Here is a 17,453-nt window from a genome sequence, read left to right as displayed (position 1 = left end):
AATAATCTTTGGTTATGTTTTAGCATTTTTAGTTTGAATTTTGAGCATTTTTAGGTTTTTCTAGTGAAGCATTCCTCACATTCCATTAATTCCTAAGGGGGTCAAATTGATCCGCGAGGGAAGGCTTTGTTACTTTTGTAAATTTCAACCACAAAACTCCTCGAATTCATTACATTTGTGTGTGTGTGTGTGTGTGTGTGTGTGTGTGTGTAGGCTATTCGTGGTTCAAGTGCGTCAATCTTAGACCCCTCTGAGCAGTGTTCGAACTATACCGTGTCTTTTGGGGGAGCCCACTTTTGTTTTGTTTTGTTTTTTCAACGGGGGGGTGGGGGGTATTGGTTATGCGCGTGCCATACGAGGATGGGAAGTTCGAATCATTTTACTGACTCTCTTGTTTGATCTCGTCCCTCAAAATGAAAGAATCTTTTCTCGAGCCATTTCGTTCATCTAAGGGGCTTTAAATGTTATACTTTTAACAGGCAAATCCCCCGAACACATCCACCTACGCAATCTTGATTATATTCTGAATTAAGAAATCATTATAATGCAGTCAAAAATAATTTACAAGGAACATAAATAATTATTTTACCTTCAGAGTCTTTCGTTCATCTGTCACGTGACAGACGCAATGAATGGATTGTTCACGTCAGATATATAACAGCTACAAGTCACAAGTGTATGCACTACTTGCTTTATGCAAGCACTATAGGATAAATCACTATACAGGATTTACCCTATTACACTTTATCGACCCGATAGGTCAAACAGCAAACATCCACCAACAAATAGTCTATAAATAGGCTGTCTTTGAGTTCACATGAACAACGGTTAAATTATTCGTCGTAAATGTTTTTTAAAAATGAGTTTCGAGTCAAGTCTTTCACTTCTCTTTAAGAGACTCAGAGTTAATCAAGCAGATCTGAAGAGCAACAGCCCGTAAAAACACATTTTACTGAATCATATTCTGATTTGAGTCTAAACTGGAGTAAAAACATTAACATAGTCAGTAATAACATTAATTTATTCAGTACTTATAAATATTACAAAAAAAATTATATATCTAAAATTTGTATTTATTCTTATTTAAAAATATATTCAGTTTAATAAGACAATTATTTTTTATTTTATAAAGCACGAAAATGAAGATGATTTACTTTGTTTTAACATAAAAAAATATCAAGATTAAAAGAATACATTTCTTTTTAGTGTATAAAAACGCATTCAGAATTATAATCAAGTCTAAATATGTATGTATATTTATATTTATAAAATATATAAATATACAGCATATGTGCAGCATATGATTAAAGTACAGTAATACTTAATACCTGAAACAGAAGTTAGATATATTTCTGTATTATCTTAAACATATAAATATAGTCAAGATTAACAATATTATATAAATTAAATATATATAGCCTACTGTATATAAATTGAAACAAAAAGAGATTACAAAAACCTCCTGCACTAAAACTGACACTGACAGAGTTACACTAACATCAACACTGACACTGACACTGACACTAAAACTCTATCTTAGTTTAGTTTCGCTCAGTCAGCTGAAAAAATAAATACATTTTTAATGAATAAAATCTTGCTAAATGTATTTTGATTGTTTTTTGAGGTTTATTCCGTGATGCATCTGAAAGTGTTTTGCATATTAACTGAACACTGCGCTTAAAACTGATGATTATTAGTGTGTGACACCGACACCAACACACACACCGACACACACACAACAATGATGTCTCTTATTCTAATGCTGGGGACACTCAGTCTGCTCGCTCAAGGTTCAAAAATAGGTTTTCTACTTTATAATGACAATATTTTATTTATTTGTTAACATTTTTTGATTGAAAATTGAAAATAGAATTTGTACTTTGTGTTATTTTCTATGCATTCATTTGAACTGTTGTATAGCGAATGCAAGCTTCTTTTGATTTGTTTTTGAACTCTCTCTCAGTGTCTCATCAAGAGGTCCAGACTCCTGAGTCTCTGTGTGTTACAGCAGGAGATTCAGTCTCTATAAGCTGCACTGGGACCAGTGGAGTTGATGATGACATGAGCTGGTATCTGCAGAAACCTGGAGAAGCTCCTAAACTCCTGATCTATAAAGCAAGTCGACTTCAATCTGGAGTCCCAGACCGGTTCAGTGAAAGTCAAGCTGGACTTCATTTCACACTAAATCTACGTGGAGTCCAGCCTGAGGATGCAGGAGATTATTACTGTATGGGGGTTTATTCTGATACAGTACTCACACAGTGAAACAACATCGTACAAAAACCTCTCTCAGTCAGTAGAGAACATGAGACTCAGGCTAGTTGCCCTGTTAACAGTTAAAGCAACAATGAAGATTTTATTTTCAGTTATTTCATTATTTGTTCACTTTAATTATCATTATAGATTTCAGCAGAAATGAGTATGTGAAATTTTGAGCTTAGCATCATTGAGGACAGAAGCTTGTATGGAATTATTGTATTTATGGAATTATAAGCTTTATTATATGCAGAATACATCACATTCTGACATCACATTATACTGTAAATGAACATATGTATATATATGTATATATAATTTTACAATATTTATGCACATATATGTTTTTCTGTATTGTTTGTTTGTTATTGTGCTCTGTACAAGCTGAAAACTAACATATCTCAGGCTTCACTAAACAAAATTCACAAATGTTGTCTATTGGACCTTCCAATAACTGTCTATTTGTTTTTTTAATTATTAAATTATTCATTGTAAAAATATATATATATATCTAATGGGATTTAACTTTGTTTTAAATTAAATGTGAAATGTATAGAAAGTAAAGGAAAATATTTGTCTTCAAAATGGAGCTGACACATCATCAGTTGACTCTTTGTCTCCTATAATAAACATTTATGTAAGATACAGCAGAAAAATTAGAAATTTCCCAAATGTCCATCCTACTATACATAGAAATTACTTTTGCATTGTGTTTAATCAGAATACTTATAAACTACAATACTTATAAAATACAAGCAATACAATATTTCTAATGATATTGATAAATTCATGTACATCATTTAGTTCCTGTAGATTTATGTTTGAATGCATCTCCATCATTTAGTTTTCTTTAATGAAATATTAAGGTAATTTGATCATTTACAGTCTTTTACAGGACATAATGAAATATTACTTTCTAAAAATGCTGTCTGATTCTTTTCAGGTTGACATTTATAATTTGATTAACTGAGTATAATATTTAATTTCTTATTTCATTCTGCACTTACTTCCAGCACTCAGTTTAGTTCCTCCACTGAAAGTCCACAGTGATTCTCATTCATTCAGTGTACAAAAACCTCCAGAATATTTAAAGAGCAATAGAAGAATATCCTGCAAAAATGCATGTTTGATTGTTTTATCACATTATGTAAATCCAGGAGGAAACTGAATGTTTGACAGGAGTCTGTTGAGTGGAGAGTGTTTTGCATGTTTACACTCACAAAACTCCTCATGATCAGTGTGTGTTCAGTCCCGCCAGAGTCACTCACACACCAAACAATAATGGCTCTTCTAATTCTGGCTACACTGACTCTGCTTGCTCAAGGTTAAAATACATTATCCAAGTTTGGTATTAATTTTGTAAAGCTTTGGTTCTCTTGTGCTTTGTTTTAATTTTTTAAATACAAATGTTTTCATAAAGGACGTAAATGTCTCATTTGTATTTAACACTATAACACATCTTCCTTTTATCTCTCTCTCAGTGTCTCATCAAGAGGTCCAGACTCCTGAGTCTCTGTGTGTTACAGCAGGAGATTCAGTCTCTATAAGCTGTACTGGGACCAGTGGAGTTAGTGATGACATGAGCTGGTATCTGCTGAAATCTGGAGAAGCTCCTAAACTCCTGATCTATGACGCAGATGATCTTGCATCTGGAGTTTCAAACCGGTTCAGTGGAACTTATTCTGGATATGAATTTACACTGAACATACGTGGAGTCCAGCCTGAGGATGCAGGAGATTATTACTGTATGGGGGCTTACACTGGTCCAGTACTCACACAGTGAAACAACATCGTACAAAAACCTCTCTCAGTCAGACGCTACAGAGAACATGAGACTCATTTCAGACTAGTTGCCTTGTACAACAGCTGAGCAACAGTTAAAGAAGATTTTTAAAGAAGATACATTTTTTTTTTCACTTCATTTTGTTCCTTTATTATGGTGTTTTATTCTGGATCAGTATCCATACAGCGAAACGGCATTGTACAAAAACTTTCCTCAGTCAGACGCACAGTGAATTTACTCACGCAGTAAATAAAGTCATTTACATTAAATTATCATTTTTCAGTGTGAACAGAATAGGTTATCAGTCTACACATTCTGTCTATAACTGTGATAAAGTTAAGGCAAGACACATGCAAAAACATTTATTGCACATTTATTTGTGTCTGTAGATTATACATATCTTTAAAAGCCAAAATGATTTTATCTCATGCTGAGCCAGAAAATCTTCCCTTCAGTAAAGAACTTACTTTACAGATTTATTCCCTATATTACAGAGAGGTTTGTTCACATATGCCTGATTTTCATTTTATTACTAAAAATATGGTCTGTGTTTTTTTCTGGCTGTTGATTTTTTCAGATTTGTTTTTTAAATGATAAAATAGATTTCCAAAATCCCCTCCATACAAACTCTTGACTCTAATATGTCAACTAAATCTGACACACAAACTTTTGAAGCTGCTTTATCCAGTGTTCAGATTTCTGTTCTGGAAATAAATGCAAATTAGTGCATATTTAATTAGAAAATGCCTTGTTTGTATATTTAAACATAAAATTTCAGAAAACTAGATAAAAGATGTTTGTGATTCTTCATGTAATCAATCAACTGGGGAAGTATGATGAAATCTATTAGTTCTTTATAATTTTTTTACCCTATTCATCTCTTGTGCATTGCCTTCATTTTTTCATTCACCCTGTTTAAATGCATAAATCTTGAGAGTCAGAATTCAGACCCTTTTCCTACATTTCATGTAAGATTAGTATAAAAGATTTCTCAAATACCTTATTTTAGAGTTTTATTTAAACATTTTTATAAATTAAATGTAGCTAAAATGTTTTATTTCATTAAATATATTATTAAGATGCCATGCTAACATACATATCTTTTTTTACTGTAATCAATATTTTCAATATTAAAATATGATTTTAATATTCATGCTGTTCATCACAATAATCGCAATGGACACAAGTCCCAAAAAAATCAATAAAAAGTGGGATTTCATATTGTAGGTTGTTTTATAATACAGCAAGAAAGTCAACACCATATTTGAGTCAAAATGCTTTTATTTGGCAGCAATAAAACAACAAAGCATTGCTGTTACAACAGCTGAGAATATCTGAACATTATACTAACAGAACGAAAGATTAATTGTTGAGCATTGACTGATTTAGGACAGTCCTATGTAAGTTTGTGTGTGTGTATGTGTGTGAATGAATGATTATGCATGCTATCTATGTCTTTGTGTGATGTGTGTTTCACTGGTCAGCATCACACTGCTGTGTGTTCAGGCTCTCGGTCACTGCTTTCTGGGATGTGTGTGTGGCGTCACAGCTGATGGTTGTTGCTCTGCTCCACTCACTCTCAGTGAGACTCAGGCTGCTGCTCCAGCTGTACAGTCCATCCTTCTGCAGAACACTGGGACTCAGATTCACAGCAGAGCTCCTGCTAATGCCATCCACCTCCCAGCTCAGCTTCCAGTCAGAGGGGAATCCCTTACTGCCCAAACACAGCACTGTAGCCTTACCCTGCTGCAGCTCGCCTCTGGAGGGGGGCAGGACCGTGAGGGTGGGACGAGTGGCAGCTAGAGAGAGAGGGAGAGAGAGAGAGAGAGAGAGAGAGAGAAAGAGAGAGAGAGAGAGAGAGAGAGAGAGAGAGAGAGAGAGAGAGAGGGAGAGAGAGAGAGAGAGGGAGAGAGAGAGAGAGAGGGGGAGAGAGAGAGAGAGAGGAGAGAGAGAGAGAGAGAGAGAGAGGGAGAGAGAGAGAGAGAGGGAGAGAGAGAGAGAAAGAGAGGGAGAGAGAGAGAGAGAGAGAGAGAGAGAGAGAGAGAGAGAGAGAGAGAGGGGGAGAGAGGGAGAGAGAGAAACATTCTTCTTAAAAACAGCTCTATCAGTCTTTCACTTCTCTTTAAGAGATTCAGAGTTAATCAAGCAGATCTGAAGAGCAACAGCCTGTAAAAACACATTTTACATGAATCATATTATTCTGATTTTAGTCTAAACTGGAGTAAAAACATTAATATATTCAGAACTTATAAATATTTAAAACAACAACATAACATATCAGACTAAAATGTATTACATTTGTATCTATTCTGATTTTAAAATATATTCAGAGTTTATTAAGAAAATGATTTTGTATTTCATGCAACACGAAAATGAAGATGATTTACTTTGTTTTAACATCAAAACATATCAAGAGTAAAATAATACATTTGTGAAAAACACCAATAATGTATTTAAAATACATTTAATTCATATTAAGAATACTACAAATCTATTAACATATATACCAGCCACTGACATATTGCATGAGACTTATTGATATAAATATTATAATTAAACTTTATCTGTACTTCTTTATTGCACAATGCACATTTCTTAATATTAAGCCTAAAATGTGTTTCAGTTATTAAGGATAGTATGGTCTCTTTATGATTATTTAAATGCAAGATATTTAAAGTATACCTAAAGTATATTTGCTCTAGTTCCACTTTAGCACAATCAATATAATATATGGATAAATAAAGTGCATTAAGTACAAAACTAGTTGTTCCGATTTAGCAGACTTTTCCAATTTAGTATAGTAGTGCAATTGCAGGATATTTATATTATAAATATAAATGTATTTAATTATCATAAAATAAATGTATTTCAAATACATTTTATTATATTTATTTTTCACTAGGGAATACACATTCAGAATTATAATCAAGTCTAAAATATAACAATATATTTATATTTTTTAAGTGGCCAGTTATACAGCATATAATTACCGTACAGTAATAATTAACACCTGAAACAGAAGTTAAATATATTTCTGTATTATCTTAAACATAAATATAGTCAAGAATATTTATTAACAATTATAATGTATTTTTATAAATATACACATATTTATTTTTTGAAACAGAAAGAGATTTACTTACTTCCAACTGAGAGTCGTGTTCCTCCACCGAACGTGCGCCACAGTGATACAAACCCAATGAGCGGCTGTACAAAAACCTCCTGCACTAAACCTGACACTGACAGAGTTACACTAACATCAACACTAACACTGACACTGACACTAAAACTGTATCTTAGTTTAAAACATTTTTAATAAATAAAGTCTTGCTAAATGTATTTTGATTGTTTTTTGAGGTTTATTCCATGATGCATCTGAAAGTGTTTTGCATATTAACTGAACACTGCGCTTAAAACTCCACTGATGATTATTAGTGTGTGACACCGACACCGACACACACACCGACACACACAACAATGATTTCTCTTGTTCTAATGTTGGGGACACTCAGTCTGCTCGCTCAAGGTTCAAAAATATGTTTTCTACATTATAATGATACAAATTTTTTTTTTTAATTTGTACTTTGTTTTATATTTTTATACATTAATTTGAACTATTGTATAGCAAATGCAAGCTTCTTTTGATTTCTTTTTGATCTCTCTCTCAGTGTCTCATCAAGAGGTCCAGACTCCTGAGTCTCTGTGTGTTACAGCAGGAGATTCAGTCTCTATAAGCTGTACTGGGACCAGTGGAGTTGGTGAGGACATGAGCTGGTATCTGCAGAAACCTGGAGAAGCTCCTAAACTCCTGATCTATACAGCAAGTGAACTAGAATCTGGAGTCCCAGATCGGTTCAGTGGAAGTGGACATGAACCTGATTTTACACTGAACATACGTGGAGTCCAGCCTGAGGATGCAGGAGATTATTACTGTATGGGGGTTTACACTGGTCCAGTATTCACACAGTGAAACAACATCGTACAAAAACCTCTCTCAGTCAGACGCTACAGAGAACATGAGACTCAGGCTAGTTGCCCTGTTAACAGTTAAAGCAGCAATGAAGATTTTATTTTCAGTTATTTTATTTTATTTTCAGTTTAATTTTCATTATTGATTTCAGAAGAAATAAATATGTGGCATTTTGAGATTAGCATAATTGTGGACAGAAGCTTGTTTTTATCTTTAAAGACTGGAATTATAAGCTTTATTATATGCAGCATGAAATACATCACGTTCTGACATCACACTATACTGTATATGAACATGTGTGAACTCATGCCATCTTAACATACTGAAACTATTCTCTTTTAAGTGATACTTTCAATATTAAAATATGATGTTAGTATTTATGTTACTTATATCCACAAGTTACAGTATGCTTTATTTAAAAATGTATACTATAAAAGTAATTAACAAACATGAAAAAATATATTTTGCCATGTATACCAGAACCTTTGAATACATTTTTAAATACATAAAATGTATTCAAAGTTGCTGGTATACATGGCAAAATGAGAATGTATTTAAATGCCAATACATGTTCTTGAATCAGTTGGTCCTGGAACCTGAGTGTCAAAGAAATATCCTATAATTTCCTCAATCCAACACTTACCACAATATATAACAAATCAGAGGGACATTATAGGTTGATAAAACTGCTGTGAAATTATAGATTACTAACATTATTAACATCTTCTGATGGAGCTGCAAGTGGAATACACACAAGCACTAAGATAGCTTAAATATTTAATATAATTAATCATTCAACCCAATAATATATTTATTTAAATGTCCATTCCATTGTCCTGTAACATACAGCATTTCCATAATCCAGACTGATAAAAACAAAATATATATAATTTGTAATTTTACAATATATGTGAACATATGTAGATTTTTTTTTTGTATTGTTTGTTTATTATTGTGCTCCGTACAAGCTGAAAACTAACATATCTCAGGCTTCACTAAACAAAATTCACAAATGTTGTCTATTGGACCTTCCAATAACTGTCTATTTGTTTTTTTAATGATTAAATTATTCATTGTAAAAAAATATATATATATCTAATGGGATTTGCTTTTTAAATTAAATGTGAAATGTATAGAAAGTAAAGGAACATATTTGTCTTCAAAATGGAGGCGACACACCATCAGTTGACTCTTTGTCTCCTATAATAAACATTTCTGTAAGATACAGCAGCAAAATTAGAAATTTCCCAATGTCCATCCTACTATACATAGATATTACTTTTTTATAGTGTTTAATCAGAATACTTATACTACATATAAAATATAAAAATACAAGCAATACAATATTACTAATGATATTGATAAATACATGTAGCCTACATCATTCAGTTCCTGTAGATTTGTGTTTGAATGCATCTCCATCATTTAGTTTTCTTTAATGAAATATTTAGGTTGTTAGGGGTTAACAGTTTAGGACCCAAGGACCAGATGTTTGAAAGAAGACCCGGAGTCAGAATTATAAAAAAAATTGAAGAGAAGTTTTACTGAAGATAGTTTGCAGTTTCATCAGGCAGAAGTCAGCTTCAAGAGTCACACAGGAGTTCGTAGGCCGCCCCGCTTACAGTTACAAAGATCACAGCAGTTATACCCTTCACCAAGGTCTAAGCTACATCCTTGCTTCAGGTTGAATGATTCTGATTGGCTACAGATAGTCTGAAGCATATCTCCATAGATTATGCAGCTGACACTCGGACCCTGAAGTTAGGCACGTCGTCGTGACCTTCCAGGTCGCAGATTTGGGTTGCTGGGTGCCAGCATATCCCGAACAACAACTTCGTCAATCTCCAATAATGCCAGTGGTTCCTTAACCTGTAAGCAAGAAGACTAACACACACACCGACACACATCTTTTCCAAGGTTGGATTTGGCCAGGCTCTAACAGGAGTCTCGTCTCAAAACATCAAGATAACAAGTTCTTTCTCTCAGGATAGGACACTTTAATCTAAATGGAAATTATAGGCTTTAACTGAGAAATGGTCCCTTAAACTATAGACTTCAATGACCCCTATATGTTTTAACACGTTGAAGACCTTTCTCAAACACAAAACATGTCCCTATTTCATTTCTGGAAGCCGGATTAAATGAGAAAGCACTGTTACTGCATTCAAATATCAAATACAGACTCCAGAGAAGTCATTCAACTCATTTGATATTTAGAAGGAAAAATATTGATTAATACCTTGATTATAATCACTCATTACATATACATTGAAGCAGCAGTGGATTCCAATCCACCCCCTTCAAGGTAATTTGACCATTTACAGTCTTTTACAGGACATAATGAAATGATTATTTTCTAAAAATGATGACTGATTCTTTTCAGGTTGACATTTATAATTTGATTAACTGAGTATTTATTCTATTTCTAATTTCATTCTGCACTTACTTCCAGCACTCAGTTTAGTTCCTCCACTGAAAGTCCACAGTGATTCTCATTCATTCAATGTACAAAAACCTCCAGAATATTTAAAGAGCAATAGAAGTCAGCAATATCCTGCAAAAATGCATGTTTGATTGTTTAATCACATTATGTAAATCCAGGAGGAAACTGAATGTGTGTTTGACAGGAGTCTGTTGAGTGGAGAGTGTTTTGCATGTTTACACTCACAAAACTCCTCATGATCAGTGTGTGTTCAGTCCCGCCAGAGTCACTCACACACCAAACAATAATGGCTCTTCTAATTCTGGCTACACTGACTCTGACGAAGGCAAAGAGCCGAAACTTATGTCAACTTTATTATTTTTAGAGTGCAGATCTTTCTTGCATTTTTGATTTGATACATAGCTCAGCACCCACCTAAATTGTTTACATTATAAACAGTTTATTACATTAATAATGTCATACCATAATGCATTATGCTTTGTTATTACATTATGAGTTGCTACACGTCTTTTATTCAGAATAGACAGTCAGAGCCGGATTTACTTCAAATTGTGAATTTGTGACAGTCAAAATACATTTTGGACTACACTCTTCACCGCACCACAAAAATACATAAAACATCAGCATTTATATAGTGTTTTTTAGTAAAGAAAACACTGCTGTACTTATTCAAAGAGCCAGTTCTTTATTTACCCTTGAAAACAAGCAGAGACGGACCTAAATCATTGAGGTTTAGGCACAAACTCTTGACAATACTTTTCATTTGTTGAATATTTGCAAAGCACAGACAACCGTAAAGGGTGACAAATAATGATGTATGACGAAAATGACAAATGACGAAATATGGAGTTTCTGCCCGACAGCAACAATATTATACATTTTAATATTTTATAAAGTAATTGTCGTACAGAGTTAATTAGCATTAGAGTGAAATAATAATGAAAAATCGAATTATTGCTCCTTATTGTTATTTAAAATAGTTTAACTCAACTGCACAATAACTCTACACTGCTTAAGTCCGCAGTGTAACAGCAGAACAAGAGTGAAATCAGTTAAATTGATTATTACTTTTATTTGTCAGCAACTGAGATCATTAGACTTTTTAAGATGTTCAAGAAAAAAAGAAAAAGATCTGTCTCTGTTTACCACCTGAAATATGTTTCTTGACAGTATGGTTCTTGTTCTCAGAAAGGACATTTACATTGAAGACACTTTGCATATGAGCTGCACGCTTCAGTGCACTGGAGGTCTTTATAGATATGTGAGTTTATGGTTTTATGACTGACAGCTCTTCTTCATGATAACAGATCCAAAAGCAAACATGACTTTAATAGCCGTCATTATTTGGACACTCACAACCTGCATATGGAGTAAGTATATAGAAATTAATATAATTAGATTCAGGCCTAAAGCCAGAAATGAAGAAATCAACAAGTCCACAGATGCTCAGATCAAGATTTAGACTTCATTTTATGCATTTTATTCTCTCTCTTCAGGTTCTGTGGGACAAACTCTGACTCAATCTGAAGCTCAAACAGTGCAGCCTGATCAGACTGTCTCTATTCTCTGTAATCATAAACCAGAAATAAACTGTGGTAAACCAAGTGATACCTCTAAGAGATGTATGTCCTGGTACCATCAGATTCCTGGAGAAGTTCCTAAACTCCTGATCTATTACACATCAGAGAGAGCTTCAAGTGTTTCTTCTAGATTCAGTGGCAGTGAAAGTGGAAACCACATGGATTTTACTCTGACTATCAGTGGAGTCCAGCCTGAAGATTCAGGAGTTTATTACTGTCAGAGTGTATATGACAAGGGGGTCTCTGGTACCACAGACTGGGTGTTCACACAGTGTAAAAGCATCATACAAAAACCTCCTTGGCTGAGACTTCTGCAGATGTTGAAGATCATTATTCACCTCACTGACTTTACACACAAACACTCACATACACAGACGGTTGATGAACTGTTGATGTTCATAGTCACACACTCATCAACACATTATATTTTATATAAAAAAAAAACATCAGAATGTTCAAACATGAATTACACATGAATTACAAATTATAATAACAATAAAATACACCCAAAATTAATATAAAAGAAAGCTCACCGTGATCAATGCCTATGTAATGAAAATGAAGATTTCACATCAGTCCCTCATGAAATACCACATATTTCACTATAATAACATTATTAATGTATTGACTGGGAAATTGTTCATATATCATTAATGTATCTTATATATCCAAGCATCTTAGTTAAAACTCATATTCTCATAATCATTTTATAGACCTGTTTAGAGGGTCAGTGATCTTCTGCACCTTAAATAAATAAATAAATAAATAAATAAATAAATAAATAAATAAATAAATAAATAAATAAATAAATAAAAAGCGGTCTGTAGTTCAACTGAATCTCTATTTGCTTTGTTCCATAAAAGAAAACAATGTATTCATCCAGACATGCTTTAACTAGCTCTAAGACGAGTCTACTTTAGTCTGAATTAGATCCTGAATCCTTTTTTGTCCATTGCTTCCTCTGTTAACAACCACAGTGAGTTTTCCTGTATGATTAAGATCAAATATTGAAAAAGTTTATTTTCATGGCATTGCAGTTTAACATTCATACGAATAATAACATGTAAACTAAAATAATCAATAGAACTTCATCTATTTGTGTCTGTAGATTATACATATCTGTAAAGGCCAAATATATTTTTCTCATGCTGAACCAGAGGAACACTTCAGTAAAGCACACACTTTACAGATTTATTCCCTATATTACAGAGGGGTTTGTTCACATATGCCTGATTTTATGGGCTACGTCATTTTATTCCTAAAAATATGGTGATTTTTTTTTCTGGCTGTTGATGATATTTTCAGATTTTTTAAATGATAAAAATTGATTTCCAAAATCCCCTCCATACAAACTCTTGACTCTAATATGTCAACTAAATCTGACACACAAACTTTTGAAGCTGCTTTATCCAGTGTTCAGATTTCTGTTCTCGAAATAAATGCAAATTAGTGCAATTAGAAAATGCCTTGTTTGTATATTTAAACATAAAATTTCAGAAAACTAGTTAAAAAATGTTTGTGATTCTTCATGTAATCAGTCAACTGGGGAAGTATGATGAAATCTATTAGTTCTTTATCATTTTTTTACCCTATTCATCTCTTGTGCATTGCCTTCATTTTTTCATTCATCCTGTTTAAATGCATAAATCTTGAGAGTCAGAATTCAGACCCTTTTCCTACATTTCATGTAAAATTAGTATAAAAGATTTCTCAAATACCTTATTTTAGAGTTTTTTTAACATATACATTTTTATAAATTAAATGTAGCTAAAAAAAAATATTTCATTAAATATATTATTAAGATGCCATGCTAACATACATATCTTTTTTACTGTAATCATTATTTTCAATATTAAAATTTGATTTTAATATTCATGCTGTTCATCACAATAATCGCAATGGACACAAGTCCCAAAAAAATCAATAAAAAGTGGGATTTCATATTGTAGGTTGTTTTATAATACAGCAAGAAAGTCAACACCATATTTGAGTCAAAATGCTTTTATTTGGCAGCAATAAAACAACAAAGCATTGCTGTTACAACAGCTGAGAATATCTGAACATTATACTAACAGAACGAAAGATTAATTGTTGAGCATTGACTGATTTAGGACAGTCCTATGTAAGTTTGTGAGTGTGTGTATGTGTGTGAATGAATGATTATGCATGCTATCTATGTCTTTGTGTGATGTGTGTGTGTGTGTTTCACTGGTCAGCATCACACTGCTGTGTGTTCAGGCTCTCGGTCACTGCTTTCTGGGATGTGTGTGTGGCGTCACAGCTGATGGTTGTTGCTCTGCTCCACTCACTCTCAGTGAGACTCAGGCTGCTGCTCCAGCTGTACAGTCCATCCTTCTGCAGAACACTGGGACTCAGATTCACAGCAGAGCTCCTGCTAATGCCATCCACCTCCCAGCTCAGCTTCCAGTCAGAGGGGAATCCCTTACTGCCCAAACACAGCACTGTAGCCTTACCCTGCTGCAGCTCGCCTCTGGAGGGGGGCAGGACCGTGAGGGTGGGACGAGTGGCAGCTAGAGAGAGAGAGAGAGAGAGAGAGAGAGAGAGAGAGAGACAGAGAGAGAGGGAGAGAGAGAGAGAGAGAGAGAGAGAGAGAGAGAGAGAGAGAGAGAGAGAGAGAGAGAGAGAGAGAGAGAGAGAGTGAGTTTCATTCTTCTTAAAAACAGCTCTATCAGTCTTTCACTTCTCTTTAAGAGATTCAGAGTTAATCAAGCAGATCTGAAGAGCAACAGCCCGTAAAAAACACATTTTACTGAATCATATTATTCTGATTTTAGTCTAAACTGGAGTAAAAACAAGTTTCTTAGTAAAAACTAAATTTTTAGTAAATACCAAGAATACTACAAACCATTAACATATATACTGACAAATAGCATGAGACTTATTATGCAGAACTATTATAATTAAACTTTATTTGGAGCACTTCTTTATTGCACAATGCACATTTCTTAATATTAAGCCTAAAATGTTTCACTATAGTATTAAGGATAGTGATCTCTGTATAATATGATTATTTAAATGCAAGATGTTTAAAGTATACATAAAGTATACTTGCAATAGTTCCACTTTAGCACAATCAAATATACTTAAGTAGCTTTAGCTGGAACTCAGCACTGGATAACTAAAGTGCAAAATTACTTGTTCCAATTTAGTACTAAAAGTACAATTGCAGGATATTTATATTAAATACATAAATATAAATGTATTTGTAGCAGGCCCTACACTTAGCATAAAATAAATGTATTTCAAATACATTTTAGTATATTTATTTTTCACTAGGGAATACGGGAATACACATTCAGAAGTATAATCAAGTTTAATATATAACAATATGTTATTTATTTATTTTTGAAGTGCCCAGCCCAGTTATACAGCATATAATAACAGTGCAGTAATAATTAACAGCTGAAACAGAAGTTAAATATATTTCTGTATTATCTTAAACTGAAATATAGTCACAAATATTTATTAACAACTAATTTATATATATATATATATATATATATATATATATATATATATATATATATATATATATATATATATATATATATATATATATATATATATAAAACAGAAAGAGATTTACTTACTTCCAACTGAGAGTCGTGTTCCTCCACTGAACGTCCACCACAGTGATACAAACCCAATGAGCGGCTGTACAAAAACCTCCTGCACTAAAACTGACACTGACAATAACCAGTTTGCTCTTTTATAAAATAGCAAAATAAATAAATAAAAATTAAATAAAACAAACAGATAATGCTGCTAAATTAATTTGGATAATTTTTCAAAGTTACTAAGAAAAATAATCATTATTAATACTAATACAAACAGTATCTCTTAAGCATTTAGTTCACTTAAAAATATATATATTTCAAATTTGTATACAGATTTTTATTTTAAATGGCTTTCATTCTAATTTACAATCCAAAGCAGTATCAATGCAGTATGTAATAAAACAACAATAGTAATATCTAAATATGCTACCTGTTCAGATCCACATAAATCTTTTTATTTTATTCTGCACTTACTTTCAACATTCAGTTTGGTTCCTCCAACAAAAATCCTCTACAATAGTTTATTCTCATTCACTGGAAAAACCTCCATAATATTGAGTTTTAATTTAACCATGATGTTAAACTCCATAATTAAATATATTACAATGCCTATAGTCATATGAGAGAGAAGATGTTTCAGTTCAGAAAAGGGTTTTTCCACTGTAATGTAATTTTGCATTGGCAGCTCATGCTTCAGTGCTCTGAAGGGTTTACAGTCCTGTGAACGATTTTAACATACAAGATTCTCTTCATCTGGGCATTTTACTTCACACACACATATACATATATATTATTATTTATTTATTTTTCTCATGCATTATGTGATTTGAATTTGAGTTTTCTTTGTCTCACAGGCTCTTCGGGACAGGTCGTTGTGACTCAACCTGAGTTTAACTCAGTTCAGCTTGCTCAAACAGTCTCTATTGATTGTAAGGTCAACACTGTAGTTTATAGACTTCCAACTGGATCAATATCCAAAGATTACAACATCTCCTGGTACATTCAGAAGCCAGAGGAACCCCCTAAACTCATTACACAACAATGAAACCCTCAAGTGCTCCATCTAGACGAGCGGTGGAGGCAGTGTTCACTCTGGAGGAAACGTCTTGATTTCACTCTGACCATCAGTGATGCCCAGCTTGAAGATGCTGGTAAGTATCCGTAAGATAAGTGACGAATGGGTGTTCATGCTCATGTGTAATATACACGTCTGTATTCACCTGAAGTGACTCTGATTAACTCCAAATCAATCTCAGCTGTTCTTGTAAGATTATTCTGACATCATCTTAGTTTCACACTACTATAAGAGCCATGGGCCACAAAGAGCTCATGAAGCATCAACAGGAGCTTATTTTTGAAAGGTATCACTATAAGGTGAGGGGCTACAAAAACATTTCAAGGCATTCAATATACCACAGAAGACAGTGACAACAGTCATCAACAAGTGGAAAAAGTATGACACAACAATGACAATGTCAAGAAAAAAAAGAGAAGAGACTGTCAAGAGGCCTACAGTAACATTAAAAGAGTTGCAGCACTTTCAACTATCTATAAACTATCTGTCTGGGCTTTGAGACACACATCTTTTCTGACTAAAAAATATCCAAGTTCGACTAAACTTTGCAAAAACATATAAAGCATGCTCCCAAAAGCATGTGGAAATATGTGTCTAACAAGTCCAAGATTGAACTGACATCAACAAAAAAAACACTATTCCTATGGTAAAACATGGAGGTGCAGCCTCACGCTCTGGGATGCTTTCTTCAGCTGGGACTGGGGCTTTTACTGGAGGTGGAAGGAATCATGAATAGATCCAACTACAGTTCCAGTTGATTTTGGCACT

General features: G+C 33.3%; 1 gene segment (V, D, J or C); it reads right to left on the bottom strand.

The window, feature by feature from the left end:
- Window positions 1-5,302: 5,302 nt before the first annotated feature.
- Window positions 5,303-16,103, bottom strand: LOC311299410 (Ig kappa-b4 chain C region-like). The segment is given in 3 exons: window positions 16,085-16,103; window positions 7,183-7,278; window positions 5,303-5,838 (listed from the first exon to the last, which is right to left on the bottom strand).
- Window positions 16,104-17,453: the final 1,350 nt, after the last annotated feature.

Source organism: Rutilus rutilus, assembly GCF_951802725.1.
Source record: "Rutilus rutilus genome assembly, chromosome: 11".
NCBI classification, from domain to species: domain Eukaryota; kingdom Metazoa; phylum Chordata; class Actinopteri; order Cypriniformes; family Leuciscidae; genus Rutilus; species Rutilus rutilus.
The sequence above is the reverse complement of the archived record's forward strand: the minus strand, read 5'-3'. Positions and strand labels throughout refer to the sequence as shown.